This window comes from Pristiophorus japonicus, chromosome 8 (genome assembly GCF_044704955.1).
Source record: "Pristiophorus japonicus isolate sPriJap1 chromosome 8, sPriJap1.hap1, whole genome shotgun sequence".
Lineage (NCBI taxonomy): Eukaryota > Metazoa > Chordata > Chondrichthyes > Pristiophoridae > Pristiophorus > Pristiophorus japonicus.
In genome coordinates, this window is record NC_091984.1 from 26700117 (window position 1) to 26718834 (window position 18718).

At 42.8% G+C, this 18718-nt stretch overlaps 1 protein-coding gene across 3 annotated transcripts in view; it reads right to left on the minus strand.

The window, feature by feature from the left end:
• The window catches only part of evi5b (ecotropic viral integration site 5b), a 208930-nt gene that overhangs the window by 25816 nt on the left and 164396 nt on the right, over positions 1–18718 (minus strand). The window lies entirely within an intron of this gene.

An 18718-nucleotide genomic window follows, 5' to 3' on the forward strand; every position in this document is an offset into this window, starting at 1 on the left:
AATCTTCCCTCAGCCACTCTTCGCTGTGGACTGGCACGAGTCCACCTATGATACTCGTGCTTGTTCTCTACACTGTCTGTAGCACTAGAATGTGTCACTTGTGACTCTGACCAGAATTAGTCACAGTACTCAAGCTGTGATCTGACCATAACACTCCATAGCAGTTTGATAAGACTTCCTCTGACTTGCATTTTACTATTTGGGCTACTGAATTCATCATTCTATTAACATTGTTGAGTACTGCATGATATTGCTTGGACATTGAGTGCCTAATCTACTAAGATGTCCAAGTTTTTTTGAACTTCACCTGAGGCTATATAATAAGGTATTAATTTTTAGCGGATGTGTAGATGTCCCTTCGAGTGAAAAATAGGATAAGTTTTCTTTCTGTGGAGTGAGGAAAAAAAGACTATCCTGAGCAGAATTTGAAAATGAAGGCTTTGATTAATTGTTCTTTAAATTATGATGATTTACAACAGCACAATAAATTAAATTACTGCCTTAAGATCACTCTACATACTGTCACTACCTCACAACATAAATTTTGGAGTTGGCTGGACAGTTTAATTTTTGCTTTTTTGGGTTGGCAGCAAATCTCATGACAGACATCACATATTTTTTTCTTAAGAAATAAAATATCAAATATTTATCAGACATTCATTTGCCATTGTTTAGGTTTTATGGAATTTATATTTTCCCAGTAATGCCCTATTTGTGGATCAATTCTTTTGAATTGGCATCCATGAGCAATTTATCAGATAAGTAACCTCGAAAGAAAGTACAATTGGGAACTCAATGTGATGTTTCAGAAAAATATAAAACAATGTCAAGTAATAATACATGCTAATACTTTATCAATTGAGCCATCAGGAGAGGTAATAGATTAAGGCACTACTTGGTGTCACACTAAGCCATTCAGACCAGAATATCCGGGGTTAAACAGCTAATCACAGCTCAGTAACAATTGAGGTGCTGTAGTGGTATTCAGTCAGTGCCCTTGGGCTAGGAAGGGTCAACAAACAGTCAGAGTTTCCAGTCCTTATTTCCATCCAGTGACCCTTGCTGGAAAGTGTCAATCTCAAGTTCGAACAGATTTGGGCTTAACTGTGATGTCTTCTATAGCTAACTAATCTGTCAACATTCAGTCGTACATGCAGAATGGTCACTGAGACAAGGTACCAGTCAAGCCATACCCCAGCAGGAGATAAGAACATAAGAATGTGCTCGCAAGGCGATGTGGGTACAATCAATGCAGCCCTGTACCTTTGGGAAGCCAGCAATCCTGGAGAAGCCCATAGCCCTTTCACGCATTGCCTGGGCGGTCATGAGGAACTTTTAGTCCGGGCATATAGTGCAGCAGTCACCTGCCGAATGCAGATGTGTTGCATGTTGAGAAATGGCGCACACATCCCCAGTTGTGGCTTGGAATGATCCAGATGCATAGAATGAAAGTGCAGCTGTAACCTTCACTTCAACTGACAAAAACAGGTCCTCCTGATGCTTCTAGGTTGCAGGCCTGCTTTTACTAACTCTCAGATCTCGGTTACATCTTTGTGGAAACACAGTCTTCTCACACAGTCTGCATCAGTCAGGTGCAGGTATGCACGCCTGTCTCGATATACCTGATGTGGTAAGGCATCCTACCCGTCATCCTATGTGCTCTGAGGTTCCTCATGCGATGACATCTCCTCTGCAACACCATCATGCAGAAGGCTTGCACGAGGTATAGAATTGTCAGTATTGCCCCCATGATTAAATTGTACCTTTGCAAGAAACTCAACTCAGCAGGACGAGCTTCTTTGTTCTCTCACTCCCCAAGGTCGACACCCTAATATGGACCACACCCAGGTCTGCGCATGTGCAATAGGCTTGCTTCGAACAGGAAGCTAGGCATTCAAATGAGGACATTTGGGACAACAAAATCTAATGCAATTCTTTAATTTTAGATTTTTTTTTAAAAAGTGCCATCCCAGTACTGACCGAACGTCTCCTCATCGGGCTCGAGAGTTGACCGGCAGAACCGCTCCCTCGCTCGGACACACGGACTCGGCATTCACCCCTGCCGGGCTTCTTTTGATGCTGCTGCATAGTGTAAGGGCTCTCATCCCTTCAGTTCGGCTTCCACATCCCCAACCCAGGCTTCTTTTGAAGCCGAGCCTCAAGGCCGTGTCCGGGCGCGGGACCAATTATGCCAGCCGACGCTCTGACTCTCGAACTCGGTTTGGAGAACTTCGGTGGTGGCGTGGCACTTTGGGAAAAAAAAACTAAATTCAAGAATTGCATTAGACTTCCATGTTCTGCGTTTTAAGTTTCAAAAAAATTAGGTTTCATGATGCATATTTTAATATGTTCTCGACTCCCTCCAAAACTTTGCCTAAAAACAATTGCGTCTTTCTGCGCCGATTTTTTAATGTGCGCTGGGTTTTTTTTTTAAGTGCCCAGAAGGTTTTTTTTTGGGAGTGGTCACATATGCTGTCTTCGGAAAAATATAAGTTGGCCAAACTTACATAAATGTGACAAACTGGTGCAGACATCAGGTTATGCCTCCATGGCGCAAAAAAAACAAACCTAAAAAAATCGTCACTAACTGAATTACGCTGGCGCACAATCTTTGGGGAAACTTGGATATTTTAATTTAGGCCAAAAAAAGCAGCGGGCGTCAAAAAAATGGCGCAGAGTAACTGGAGAAAAATGATCCCATAGTTAATATTTTTAAAATTATTTTGCAGCAATTCGATAGTTAAGTGTCTTGTGAATGTTTTGTGATTTTTCTCTGTGCGTGTTGCCGAGGGGAGGTGGGGGGGGGGGGGGGAAAGAGAGGGCAAGATTATTTACTGTTGTGAAAAAAATGTCCGGATTTCTGAACACTTTACAGATTTCAGACAACCCCTCCACCGATCTGCGCGATATCTGGATTTCGGAACATTCCGGATTTTGGAACTCCGGATGTGGGAAGTCGCACCTGTATATATAAAAACTTAGCAAGAACAAGTCTAACTGGAAATAGACAATTTAATCGGTTTATCCTGCACGGGGAAACTCAACAGTGGTGATTTATTTTCAGTGGATTATTTCTGAACCTAGTACTACTTTCCAAAGTTTACATGCTACAACAGCCATTTGATTTGCTGTTAAGTGTCTATTTGCAGTTTTTTTCACTACTTTTCTGATTCATGCTGAGGTGCAGTTCCATGGATGTTGCCATTTCACAAAAGTAGGCTTTCTTGATGTGAGCCTAGAAAGTAAATCTTAACAGGACATTCAACCATGGGGGCTGGGGACATCAGGAATCCAATCCTTCCTTCATTTATGTCCATAAATGCAAATTATCCAGAAGTTACAGGATAATAGTAACCCTGGATAAATTTCCCCTCTCTGATCCAGTGCGCTCATCAACTAAGAAGCGAGTGAAGTCAAAGATGAAGGAGCACCAGAATTCAGTTTCTTGTTCCTGAGAGCTCCTGAAGGAAGTAGTCTTCCCTAGCACCTTCATCTAAAAAAAATGTGGGATATTCCACTTATATCACAGGCTAAAATCCATTGGCGCTGCCAGAGCATCTACTTCAAGTGGAGCTCGAGCACTATGAGGATCCGCAAATGTTCCTGTCCAGCTGGAGGATACACAATGGTAACCATTTTACAAAGGCAGACTTATGCTGTGCAGACTTTGTGACACCATACTGGTGGGGTTGACTTATGAGGAAAGTTTGAGTAGGTTGGGCCTCTACTCATTGGAATTCAGAAGAATGAGAGGTGATCTTATCAAATGTATAAGATTATGAGAGGGCTTGACAAGGTGGATGCAGAGAGGATGTTTCCACTGATGGGGGAGACTAGAACTAGAGGGCATAATCTTAGAATAAGGGGCCGCCCATTTAAAACTGAGATGAGGAGAAATTTCTTCTCTGAGGGTTGTGGATCTGTGGAATTTGCTGCCTCAGAGAGCTGTGGAAGCTGGGACATTGAATAAATTTAAGACAGAAAGAGAGAGTTTCTTAAATGATAAGGGAATAAGGGGTTATGGAGAGGTTATGGAATAAGGGGTCAGGGAAGTGGACCCGAGTACATGATCGGAACAGCCATGATCGTATTAAATGGCCGAGCAGGCTCGAGGGGCCGTATGGCCTACTCCTGCTCCTATTTCTTATGTTCTTATGTCCTTCAGATAGTCTTTGGGCTGGGGAGCCAGGGGGTAGCAGGTGGTAAGAAAGAGACCAGGAGTAGTTTCAGAGGGGGAAAAGGGAGTTCTCCCTGATGTGCATCAACTGAGATCAAAACTGGAGCTGGGTCCAAGATGATTGCTTCAGGCAGTGTCAATGACAATAATAAAATGACTTGAGCATCAATTACAAATTTTCAAAAGCTGCAGCTAATGCTTTCCAAAACATATGCATGCACACATTGGCCACTGCTGCGTTATAAAAGTATGATAAAAAAAAATACACATACATGGTACACACAATTTGTGGCATCAGCTAAGTAACATGATGGCACTCCGGTTTACCAGAGAAATAAATCATCTATCAGTTTGGTCTGTGTACCTCACTTACCCATTAAACGTCAAACATCACCCTAATATTTTTTCACCACCAGCGTGGCCCTTCATGTATCCTACAGACCAAATCGAATCTTAGAAACCAATTTTTATGATGCGTACAAAATTTGGTTTGATTTTTAGTTTTGACTACTTGGTCATTAAGTTCACAATTATTACAATGTATGGCAGTATTAAATCCTCAGTTAACCAAACAGTGTCCTCTCTGGCATCTACTGAACCAAAAAAGTAATACAGTTAAAGATGTGTATTAATGAACTCTTCAACTTTCATTTTTAAACATAAAGTAGCTGATAACCACCACAGGCCCAGATAAAGTCCTACTCAATTCTTAGTGGGGACTTCAGAAATCTCAAATGCATGTCTAGACTGAGCAACATAAAATGAACTCATTTCTTCTTAAGAGTAAAGGAAACTGCATACAGTCATTCCACTCACTTTTATTATCGTGATTCTTGGGACGTGGGCGACACTGGCAAGATAGCATTTATTGTCCATCGTTTGTTTCCCAGAGTTCATTAAGAGTTAACCATGTAATGTGGGACTGGAGTTACATGTATGCCAGACCAGGTAGGGGCGGTAAGTCCCTTCCCTGAAGGATATTAGTAAATCAGTTGAGTTTCATGACTCTTTTCCAGTGATAGCCTACAAATCAATAGATTTGTTGAGTTTAGTTTCACAACTTGCTGTGGTGGGATTTGAACTGCTGACCTCCGGTTTCTAGTTCAGTACCATACCAACTAGGCTACTGCACGAACAGTTACGGAATGGCGGGGTCACAAATGACAACTGTTTAACTGGTTTACTAAATTAAATATAGAAAAAAAAAGAAAATTCTCCCTTTTTGATTCTCCTTGGAGGCGCCTACTCCTACTGAGTATGGTTACAAAGTTAGCCCTCCAGTATTTCACCCAAGAGAATATTGAGGCTGAGTATTAAAATAAATGTTTAGATATCCAGCCCTCTGTCCCTACCACAATTAGGTTGAGGAGAAACAAGCAGTGATTGAAGCTCTACACCTCCAAGTGTACCACCACTCAGTGAGGTAGGCTCCTGCAGTACATCTGTGCACACCTTGGGAGGGGGTAATCAACCTGCACCCGAGCTTCCCAGATGTATAAAGGGAGCGTGTGCACTCCCGAACAGGTAACCAGATACGATCTGCATGGTTTTCTCACAAGGTTGATTTGGAAACTCCAAAATATGGTGATGGAGTCTGATGATCAAAAAGAAAATGCCTAGTCAGCAAGTCTTGGTAGGCTGTACAACCATGGAAGACATCTTCCACAAGTCCAATCCCATCTTCACTCAACACTTACATATTCACACTTTCTAGCAAGTGCTACATGATAGTAGCAATCAGGAATAAGAACTTGAACCAACTGATCCGTTTACCAGCACTTCAACTGCTACTCCAGGTGAATTCAGCAAACTTTGCAGAGCGGGAAGAGAATTCAATCTGAAACCATCTGGCCTGTATATGCCTTACATTTGGGCTACCTTTCTCATTAAACTATTGGGGTTGTTTTCTAAATCATGTGTTTGTGAATAGTCAACTTGACTGAAGACATTAATAAAATACACAAAACCATATTCCACTGTTTCTTGTTTCTGTCCATATTGTAATTGGTGAAATTCTACCACAAACCTCAAAGGGATAGGTTCAAGAAGATTCTATTCTTCACCAAAGTACGTTTTGTAAACATGTCCATTCAGTCTTGTAGAACTCTCCAATAAGTCTTAAAACTATTAACTGCCCAGATGGCAGAGAACTCTGGTGACAATTGCACAACTGAAAACTACATTTTTGTTTACAAAAAAGGTTTTTACTCACCACTGAATTCTACACATGCCTTTTTTTTGCCAGCTGTCCACAGACAGGAAATATTCTTAAACCTCTTACTCCTGCCTTAAACCCTCCCAACCTCCACATGGTTCTGTTATACTTGTTGTTCCACCCTATATTTTGGTCAGTCCATATGAAGGGTCTTATAAATCCAGTATTGATTTCTGTTCTGTTCTGATAAAGCATCCCCACTGAAAACATTCAGCAGTCTTTTTTCTTTTTAGATGCTGATAGACCTTCGATATATTTGCAACATAAACAGTTTTTTTTCCTTTGAGGTCTTGGGATCAACAGTTTTAAACTCAAAGGCCATTTTAAAATTTGGGAATGCTGCACCCACGTTGGCATCGTGGGACAGGATTGAAATTTACCTGCAATGGTCAACTAACTCACTGGATTCTCTCCACTTTAATTTGAATGGTCATTTTTTTTGCCATCACCTTTTTGTCAACATTACAAGAGTAACACTTCAAAAGTACATAATGGTTGTGAAGCTCATTGGGATGACCTGAAGACATGAAAGGCGCTGTATCAATGCAAGTTCATTTCTTTTGTTTTATTAATTTCCCCATGCTTCTTCCTGATAGTAACATTCAGCTTTACACCATTTCTTTCAGCTGGGAGACCAGACTTTTTTGGCAATTCAAACGGTGCTAGTCAGACAATAGTAGTTTACCCATACTCTTGGAAGGGAACACTTCACTTCCAATTGTACTCTACCTAACAACCCGCAGAGAACCGAGGACTCACCCTCTTGAATCTTTCAGTCAGAGGTACAGGCATCCTTCAGAATTAGTCTCCTAACAACATGATGCTTATCCACTTCAGCTGTGTTTTGTTTATCCTAATACGATGAACAAATCGTACTAAGCTATTGATACTATTTACATCTCGTAACCTTGTCCATGTAATGAAATTCAGTCAACCTAAAATCATGTAATCAGCACAAATCCGACACAACATTAATTTTCAACTTTCAAACATTGTATTGGCTGTAAATTAAAATTACAGCTCAGTTTCATCAATGATTTGTACTTTGCACCAAATTCACATGCCTCACTTTGAATATGTAATTCACTAATTTGTTTTTAAAATGTTAAAATCTGCATTAAAATTTTCAACTGTTAAGTATATAACTATGCTACTGACAGTGCCCAGAATCTTCAAAGAAAAAAAAATGTAACTTAGGGATGAATAAAAGTTTAAGGTTTTTTTAAATGGTGTAGTGACAAGCAATAAAATCTTATGGCATTTGGTATGATTCCACAAGAGGGTGCAGTTATTTTCAGCTCAGTAGAGAAGTACACACTGCATGACTATTGGACTTCATCTACTGGGGATTAAAAAAACACACGAGTATATGTATCTCGTTAAACTGCGAACCAAAGATTTTAATTTTATTGCAACAGTACACTGTTATTTTGATAAATCAAAAATAGATGTCTAATACTCATTTTGGAAGAGCTTTATGAAATCAGTATGCATGATTAATTCCTAGAATAACTTCTTAAAATCTTTAACATTCAGCAAAAAAAGCCATCAAAAAAAATGAATAAAATTTTCTATAATGTAAAAATAATTATGAAAAATTTAACATTAGCAAAATATAACCCACGCAGTTATAATAAACTTGTGTATCCTCAAAACTTTGAGTCACATTTGGGCAGAATTTGTGGTCGGTATGACGGCATGCTCAGAGTAGGTCATCATACGGCATTGAAAATTGACCAAAAGTTTGAGATTTACGCATGCGCTTGCGCGAAGTCCCAAACTTGCAATCTGTCAAGTTCCAAATAGAAAGATGATTTGCTGTGACTTTCACTGTTGTGTGCTGCATGCTACACAATGTAAGGGGGGGGGGGGGGGGGCGGGAGAAGGGGGGAAATTAGAAAATTATAAAAATTATAAAAAAACAAAAATAAAAGTGCAGTGTTTCAACCTACCAGGTAGCTGTAAAGGCTCGTTTGAGGGACGAGATCATTTTAATTTTTTTTAAATCTTGCAGCGTCTGCCAGTAAATAACTGCACTCACTCCAAAGTATTTCCTGTGCTTTTTAAAACCAAGTACTTTACTTCTCAAATAAATATCCACACCGTTTAATTTACAAGTTGATTAAAGTCGGGCATTGGAAATTTCTGTTTCCTGATGGGTTAGTGCTCCTTTCACTAACCAATGTGATCCCAAGTATGCTTACGGTGCGTTTCTGGGATCAGTGCACTACACCACTGTGCACAATTCCGCAGCGAAACAACGGCAAGATTTCAAAAGGGGCTTTGCACCAAGTACGTACGGATTGCATTGAGGTCGGCAGCGTTCTCCTCAGCTACCCTGCTGATCACAATTTCAAGGCCAGTGTTTCATTAACACTGTACAGTGGAAGAGAAATACACCTCAAGTATTGTTTTAATAGACATCAGATAGGGGAAGGTTGCTTTAACTAAAATCACTGGCTAACATTGGGAGTATTTACTCAGATATCCTGAGTTTGGTGTATTTTTTTAAGTAAACCACTAATTTATGATGGATGTCCAAATTCAGTTCACAGACCATATGTAGCCCATGAGCTCCAGCAATCTGATCCATGAACCTGGCAAGTTGTATAAATAGTTCAGTTCCATTTGTGCTTATATTTCTTATATGATTTGCCATAAATAAATTCTGTGAGCCAAGATGATATTCCTAATGCTACTGGCTTATTGGTGAACAGATGTTTAATGAATACACCAAGATCTTTCAGTGTCCGTGTATAGAATATATGCACGTTAATGGGAATACTGATGTGATCCATATGGTTCCAAAATATGTAATTGCTCCCAAAGAGAAAAAATGTTGGACACCAGATTCATGAGATTTAGGTAAACGTCAGTGGGGTTTGGGACAGAGACTATGGGGCCAATTTTTCAATTGCCGATTTTTGGCCCAGTTGTAGAGGTACGTCCGATTTTTTAGTGGCCGACTGCGTCAAAAAAATTGAGTTGCAAGTTCGCCAGGATAAACTTTCATTTTGGAGCGGTGCAGATTGTCCTTAAGCTCTGTGGGTGGAGCTTATGGTCTGCGCCGAAAAACTGAGGTTGCCAGGGTAAATTAGTGGTTTACTTAAAAAATACACCAAACTCAGGATATCTGAGTAAATACTCCCAATGTTAGCCAGTGATTTTAGTTAAAGCAACCTTCCCCTATCTGATGTCTATTAAAACAATACTTGGTGTATTTCTCTTCCACTGTACAGTGTTAATGAAACACTGGCTGTGAAATTATGATCAGCAGTGTAGCTGAGGAGAACGCTCCTAGTAAAAGATCCTCTCGGAATGAGTGATCACAGTATGGTTGAATTTGTAATACAGATTGAGGGTGAGGAAGTTATGTCAGAAACGAGCGTACTATGCTTAAACAAAGGGGACTACAGTGGGATGAGGGCAGAGTTGGCTAAAGTAGACTGGAAACACAGACTAAATGGTGGCACAATTGAGGAACAGTGGAGGACTTTTAAGGAACTCTTTCATAGTGCGCAACAAAAATATATTCCAGTGAAAAAGAAGGGCGGTAAGAGAAGGGATAACCAGGGAAATAAAGGAGAGTATCAAATTAAAAACCAATGCGTATAAGGTGGCCAATGTTAGTGGGGAAACTAGAGGATTGGGAAAATTTTAAACAACAGCAAAGAATGACTAAAAAAGCAATAAAGAAAGGAAAGATAGATTACGAAGGTAAACTTGCGCAAAACATAAAAACAGATAGTAAAAGCTTTTCAGATATATAAAACGGAAAAGAGTGACTAAAGTAAATGTTGGTCCCTTAGAAGATGAGAAGGGGGATTTAATCATGGGAAATGTGGAAATGGCTGAGACCTTAAACAATTATTTTGCTTCGGTCTTCACAGTGGAAGACACAAAAACCATGCCAAAAATTGCTGGTCACAGGAATGTGGGAAGGGAGGACCTTGAGACAATCACTATCACTAGTTGGGTAGTGCTGGGCAGACTAATGGGACTCAAGGTAGACAAGTCCCCTGGTCCTGATGAAATGCATTCCAGGGTATTAAAAGAGATGGCGGAAGTTATAGCAGATGCATTCGTTATAATCTACCAAAATTCTCTGGACTCTGGGGAGGTACCAGCGGATTGGAAAGCAGCTAATGTAACGCCTACCTGTTTAAAAAAGGGGGCAGACAAAAGGCAGGTAACTATAGGCCGGTTAGTTTAACATCTGTAGTGGGGAAAATGCTTGAAACTATCATTAAGGAAGAAATAGCGGGACATCTAGATAGGAATAGTGCAATCAAGCAGACGCAGCATGGATTCATGAAAGGGAAATCATGTTTAACTAATTTAATGGAATTCTTTGAGAATATAACGAGCATGGTGGATAGAGGTGTACCGATAGATGTGGTGTATTTAGATTTCCAAAAGGCATTCGATAAGGTGCCACACAAAAGGTTACTGCAGAAGATAGAGGTACGCGGAGTCAGAGGAAATGTATTAGCATGGATAGAGAATTGGCTGGCGAACAGAAAGCAGAGAGTCGGGATAAATGGGTCCTTTTCGGGTTGGAAATCGGTGGTTAGTGGTGTGCCACAGGGATCGGTGCTGGGACCACAACTGTTTACAATATACATAGATGAGCTGGAAGAGGGGACAGAGTGTAGTGTAACAAAATTTGCAGATGACACTAAGATTAGTGGGAAAGCGGGTTGTGTAGAGGACACAGAGAGGCTGCAAAGAGATTTGGATAGGTTAAGCGAATGGGCTAAGGTTTGGCAGATGGAATACAATGTCAGAAAGTGTGAGGTCATCCACCTTGGGGGGGAAAAAAAAAAAAACAGTAAAAGGGAATATTATTTGAATGGGGAGAAATTACAACATGCTGAGGTGCAGAGGGACCTGGGGGTCCTTGTGCATGAATCCAAAAAAGTTAGTTTGCAGGTGCAGCAGGTAATCAGGAAGGTAAATGGAATGTTGGCCTTCATTGCGAGAGGGATGGAGTACAAAAGCAGAGAGGTCCTGCTGCAACTGTATAGGGTATTGGTAAGGCTGCACCAGGAGTACTGCGTGCAGTTTTGGTCACCTTACTTAAGGAAGGATATACTAGCTTTGGAGGGGGTACAGAGACGATTCACTAGGCTGATTCCGGAGATGAGGGGGTTACCTTATGATGATAGATTGAGTAGACTGGGTCTTTACTCGTTGGAGTTCAGAAGGATGAGGGGTGATCTTATAGAAACATTTAAAATCATGAAAGGGATAGACAAGATAGAGGCGGAGAGGTTGTTTCCACTGGTCGGGGAGACTAGAACGAGGGGGCACAGCCTCAAAATACGGGGGAGCCAATTTAAAACCGAGTTGAGAAGGAATTTCTTCTCCCAGAGGGTTGTGAATCTGTGGAATTCTCTGCCCAAAGAAGCAGTTGAGGCTAGCTCATTGAATGTATTCAAGTCACAGATAGATAGATTTTTAACCAATAAGGGAATTAAGGGTTATGGGGAGAGGGCGGGTAAGTGGAGTTGAGTCCACGGCCAGATCAGCCATGATCTTGTTGAATGGCGGAGCAGGCTCGAGGGGCGAGATGGCCTACTCCTGTTCCTAATTCTTATGTTCTTATGTAATGAGGGACACACTGAAGGGCTGAGGCTGCAAAGCGAAACATACAAGATGCAGAAAGGCATCGGCAATTGTAGAGCACCGGTGCCGCTGCTATCCCGGGCCAAAGGTCCCCCCCTGCACCACTCCCATCCTGGGCCGAAAGGCTCCCCCCCACCCCACCTCTCACTGTGCCCGTGCCGCTCCTATCCCGGGCCGAAAGGCACCCACCCCCCGCGCCCACCCTCTGACTCCCCGCTGCTGCTATCCCGGGCGTGGAACTCAATCTTCTGCGGCAATTTTCTTAAGTCACTAAGGTTTTTCAGAACAGTGCACTGCGCCGTTTTTGAAAAAATCCTAGTTGGCCAGACTTGCTTAAATGGCCAGAAATGGCACTGCCAGCAGCCAGCACCCACAGTGACGTCAGAAAATCAGGAACTAAAAAAATCGGCCGTAAGTAGTTTGCAATGGTGCAGATTTTAGTTTGCTCCAATAAAAAACAATGGACAAAACGGCGCAGAATGGTGGCGAAAATAGGGCCCAAAAAATTAGCTGCAAAATGGTATCATAGAGAAACCCCCATAAATAAATCACTGGTCTACACAACATGTGAAATCTACATATTATTAGCTGAATTCCCACAGCTCTACTCATGAATAGTCTATGAGTCTGCATATTTAGCTGCTGGGATGAAGCTTTGCTAAACCTGGCCCTCCCTTAAAGACCGCTGTTCAAATGCTTCCTGCAGGAAAGTGGTCTAAAAAGATACCACCCTAGATTTATTAGAGTTTGATTGTTGACGGAATTTCCTGCAAATAGGAAGCTTTAGGGATTAGGTGACGGACCAGATATCAAAGTCAGGAGAGCGAACAGAAAATGAGTGCTTTTCTTTCTCTTATTAAAAAAAAATTTTGATATTTACAAATATGACTCTGAAGTGTGACAGACTCAGTTAAAATACAAGATTTTGACATCTTTTTAAAAAATTGCACTAACAGGATAGCAATATGGTAAACTATGAGATGCTGCGATACAAATTCACACATGTAATCGGCACATGTTTTAATCTCAGCCATGCTACTGTGGGAGGTGCCAAGAGAAACTAGACAATTTCTCAGATGAGAAATTGGAAGCAGCATCAATTGAGTTACACTTGTGCACCTCCTAGTGGCTGATTCGAAAGCAGCACCAGTAAAGGTTTAAAGTGGTGTAACGACCCAGCTGAGGTTGATCCATAGGATGAGGAACCCAAGAAATGGAAAAATACGTCCTTCTTAAAGCAGTACGAAATGTGTTTTATATAATATACGAGTTGATATCCTGTGATGCTGCTCATGAATATTGGGGATGAAAGGAGAAGCAGAGTCTCGGGCTGGGTATGAAGCTTGGCCGTACAGCGCTAATGGCACGGAGCATAGGGATTGATCCCCAGTTACCACTTGAGTGATAATGCATTAACGGTCACGTAGTTAGCACGCTGAACAATACTGGACAAAATCTACTTATTTTTGTAGATACTGGATATTTGAATTACTGCAGTATTATAAATAATGTGTACTTCTGCAGCTTTTGATCTGCTCAACCATTCCCTCATCCCTACCTTGATGCCCTTGTCTCCAGTACAACCTTTACACTCTCATACCCTGGTCGTTCCCCTTCACTCCCTCAAGTGCAAGAGGTGCAAGAGGTGCAAATTTGTGTGTTTCTGCCTCACAACTGGTGCAGCCATCCATCAACAGATCTGGCTGGATCACATAAAGCACTATTAGGCCTTGCTCTATTCTGCCACAATAATTCACTACTCCAGCATCACCCTCGAAAACAAAGATAAAAACCAGTTTCAGTTCTCCACTACTAACCCTTTCCTTAAACCCCTCACCCACGCACTCTCTGCCCAATTCAACAAGTGGAAGGGACACATGAACTTACCTGTCAAGAGAAGATTGAGACAATCTGTTCAACTACCTCTTCTGCATCTCCCCTTTCCTCTTGCCCACCAAGCCAAGACTTCCCCCTACCCTAGCCCTGAACCTGGGCCTTTCTTCAGTTTCTCCTGTATTTCACTTCCAAACCCTCTTTGAGCTCCTCTTGTGTACGAGACCCATCTGCTGCTCTCTTCTCCCCATTTCCACTAAACTGCTCAACACTCGACTTCCCTACCGGCCCCTATGCTCATTGACATTGTAAACGGCTCCATCTCCTCGTGTACTGACCCCTCTCATTCAAAACCTGTCATTACCCCCCCACCTTCTCCCCCAAACATAAAACCCACCCACGACCCAATGTTCCCTCTAAGTTGCAGAGCCCCGCAGCTCTCTGGACCTCCCACGCAGCCAGCTCTTCAATGCGAAAAACCGCACAAGATATTAAGGGGAACAGATAGGGTAGGATAGAGAGAAACTATTTCCACTGTTTGGGGATTCTAGAACTAGGGGGCATAAAAATTAGAGCCAGACCTTTCAGGAGTGAAATTAGGAAACACTTCTACATACAAAGGGTGATAGGAGTTTGGAACTCTCTTCCACAAACGGCAATTGATGTTAGATCAATTATTAATTTTAAATCGGAGATCGATAGCTTTTTGTTAACTAAAGGTATTAGGGGATATAGGCCAAAGGTGGGTATATGGAGTGAGGTCGCAGATCAGCCATGATCTTAATGAATGGCGGATCAGGCTCGAGGGGCTCAATGGCTTACTCCTGTTTCTATGTTCCTACGTTCCAGTGTCTCTCTTGTTCAGCTCAGTGGGACTGCCCTTGCTTGGTTCCACTCTTGCCTATCAAATCTAGCCAAAGCATCTCCAGAAATACCTACGTCACGTCTGGATTCAACAATTATAATGTTCTCCTGCACAGCCTCCCATCCTCCACCCACCATAAATTTCAGTTCAAGCAAAACTCTGTTGCCTGTATCCTATTCTGCACACCAGTGGCAGGTCGGGGCCATAAAAGGAGAGATGGTGAGCGGCCCAAGGAGCAGCATGGAGGCATACTAACATAGAAAGTAGGTGCAGGAGTAGGCCATTCGGCCCTTCGAGCTTGCACCACCATTCAATATGATCATGGCTAATCATGCAACTTCAGTACCCCATTCCTGCTTTCTCTCCATACCCCTTGATCCCTTCAGCCGTAAAGGCCACATCTAACTCTCTTTTGAATATATCTAACGAACTGGCCTCAACAACTTTGTGGTAGAGAATTCCACAGGTTCACAATTCTCTGAGTGAAGAAGTTTCTCCCCATCTCGGTCCTAAATGGCTTGCCCCTTACCCTTAGACTGTGTCCTGTGGAAATGTATTTTTATCTAAGCTGATACCACACAGTATTTTTGTGCCCTTTTTAATATATAACAAAATGGAGTCCTGGCCCTTCCAGAAATTTCTGCATAAAGCAGTCGGCTTGCATAAACAGCTAAACCTGGCTTGAAAGGCCTGATAGCCACCAGACAGCTAGGAGGCAAGTCCTGCTGAGACAAGTATCCCCCCCCCCATGGTGCTCTCCTATTGTCTATACGAAACCCAGTTCCACGCCACCCCACCCTTTTCGAAGTACTCAAACCACCAGCCATTATCTCTTGTAGAGACCTCATCCATTTGATGCAAAAAGATAACTGACCAGGAAACTGGACAATCCTGACACAATGCAAGGCAGGTAATAGCTCATTACCACACTCTCATCGAGTAATGGCCGGCTGGCCAACTAATAACTCTGACAAAAGGAAATACCTGGAAACCAGGACAAGGATGTAGTAATTAACACTTTATCTGTATTCACTGACTGCGAGACAGAGCCAATACACAGGGAGAGGCCATAACTTGGGTTTTACTGCATAAATATCTTGTGAAACTGTACCATTTTGGAGGTGTTCACTTAGCCATTGACTGAGTGTGACCTTTCCCTTGCTAGCAGTAGCGCAGTTCTAATTAACGGGTGGGAAACTGAAAGCTTTCCGATCAGATCTGGAGTCAGGCAAGGCTGTCCTCTCTAGTCTCTCTTGTTTGTGTGTTGTATCGAGTCGTTTGCCGAGTCCATCAGGAAGGATGCGGGCATTAGAGGGGTGACAATCCCAGGCAGCGGAAGCGCTCAGGTCAAGACCTCCCTGTACATGGACGACGTGGTCATCTTTTGCTCGGATCCGCAGTCGGTCCGCTGATTGCTCACAATCTGCGACCAGTTTGAACTGGCCTCGGGAGCGAAGGTCAATCGCAGCAAAAGCGAGGCCATGTTCTTTGGCAACTGGGCCGACCGATCCTTTATTCCCTTCACCGTGAAGCCAGATAACCTGAAGGTGTTGGGAATATGGTTCGGAGCGGACGAGGCGTGCGCCAAAAACCGGGAAGAGCGTATCGCCAAAGTGAAGCAAAAACTGGGATGATGGAAGCTGCGCTTCCTCTCCATGGCAGGAAAAAACCTGGTCATCAGGAGTGAGGTGCTCTCGGGGTTGCTGCACGTGGCACAGGTCTGGCCCATCTCTCGCTCCTGTGCCGTGGCAGTCACCCGGGCCGTCTTCCACTTTGTCTGGAGGTCCAAAATGGAATGTGTCCGCAGAGACACAATGTACAAATCTCTGGACAGTGGAGGAAAGGATGTTCCGAACATGGCCCTCATCCTGATGGCCACCTTTGTGTGCGGTTGCATCAAGCTGTGCACAGACCCCCGGTACGCAAACACCAAGTGTCACTACGTGCTGAGGTTCTACCTGTCCCCGGCGTTGCGAAGGATGGGCCTGGCCACGCTGCCGCAAAATGGCCCCACCAGTTGGATCATGCCTGTCCACCTGTCCGTCATGGAAAAGTTTTTCACAAAAAACCCCTTTGACCACAAGGCCATAAAACAGTGGTCAGCACGTAACGTCCTGGACGCCCTACGAAAGAAGGAGAGAGTGGACCCTGTCGGGTGGTTCCCTGAGCGGACTGTCGAACTCGTTTGGCAGAACGTCTCATCGCCAGAGCTTTCACACAAGCACCAAGATGTAGCTTGGTTGGCGGTGAGGAGGGCCTTACCCGTCAGAGCCTTCATGCACAGCTGACGTCTCAGCAGCACGGCACGGTGCCCTTGAGTCGGCTGCGGGGCGGACGAGACTGTCACCCATCTCCTTCAGGATTGCGTCTTCACAAGACAGGTTTGGAAAGAGATGCAGTGGTTGCTGTCGAGGTTCATCCCAAGCAGCTCCGTAACACAGGACTCTGTGCTCTACGGGTTGTTCCCAGGGACACACACCGAGACAGACATCACCTGCTGCTGGAGGGTCATCAACTCGGTCAAAGACGCTCTTTGGTCTTGTCGAAACTTGCTGGTCTTCCAGAGCAAGGAGATGTCCACGTCTGCGTGTTGCAGACTGGCACAATCCAAGATCCAGGATTACGTGCTGAGGGAAGCACTTCCAATTGGTGCAGTCGCCGCAAAGGCACGGTGGGGAAGGGCCACAGTTTAAAGCCCTTCTGCCACGGTAAACCCGGGGGCAGGAATCAGAACAAAACTCCCCTCGGGCTGTACTTGCAACTTCTTTTTCGTGGACATGGAGCACCATGATCTGTCAACACCTATGTAGTGCCATGTACAATGTAAGGTCTGTTTCGTAATGCACGTTGAAAAGAAAAAAAATGTATGTGTACCGTCACCCATTCCGTGTACTGTATAGTGACACATGTAATGTAATTTGTTGAATGTACTACAAGGTATCCCGTATTGTTCCAAATTGTACTTGAACTGAAAAGCAAGGAAATGTATCGAACAGAACTGCCGTCGGCACCCAAATGTAGTGTATGGGATTGCTGACCGCAGCTAAATGTACTGAACTGCTTTTGAATGTACTGTACAAATTTTTTATATGAATAAAGTATACTTTGAAATTTAAAAAAAAATTCCCTTGCTAGCAAGTAAATTAAAAAAACTTCTGCCGGAGCTGAAGGTGTCTGAGTCATTTATCGAAGGTCGAGATTTCGACAGTTACTTCTTGGAGGTTCCACCGAGATGCATACTCTCTGCCCTGTAAAACGGATACAGGCATAGTGCCTCTCCGGTGAAAGGCGTCAGTGGCCAAAACAAGGTGAGCCTTTTGCTCACAAGAGGTTTCTTCACTGTTGAATTGCATATGTAATCTGTTGTCCACAGGGAGGTACTGCAATCTACGAGACTCGACATTTAAAAGCTAAAGTTATTTTTTATAACCATTTCTTTCTCAGCTCGCAAGCAGAAGAGAACTGGTTCTGGAAAAATCTCGAAACAGCCCGGGGAAGGTTTCAGTAGGTAAGGTAGAAACAGCGCTATTAGGGGGAAAAAAAAGGTTCTTAAAGGTTCTTATGTGATAAGATTAGAAAAAAGCGCTAATCGATCTAAGGTTCTTATGTGATAAGAGTTAATTAGGAAAAGATTCTTGTGTGATAAGAGTAGGGGAAAAAAAAAAGCGCAATCGATCGAGGGTTCTTATGTGATAAGAGTTAGGGTAATGGAACCATAAGTTTTATAAGTTTTATTAGGATAAGTTAAGGATTCGGTCTGTAGTGGCATACAACGTAGACTGAGAATTGATTATTTGTTTAGATAGAGTTTAAGGTTATGATTTGTATACTCGCGTGAATGTTGTTTGTCCTAGCTGTCCTTGTTATACTGTTGTGTGCAATATCTTTGTGCGACATTGCAATTAGAGAAACGGGAAGAGTCACTAGGGAAAATTGTGATTTGGAAAAACAAGGATTGATTAAGAAAAGAAACAGTAACTGATTGATCAACTACAGTTGG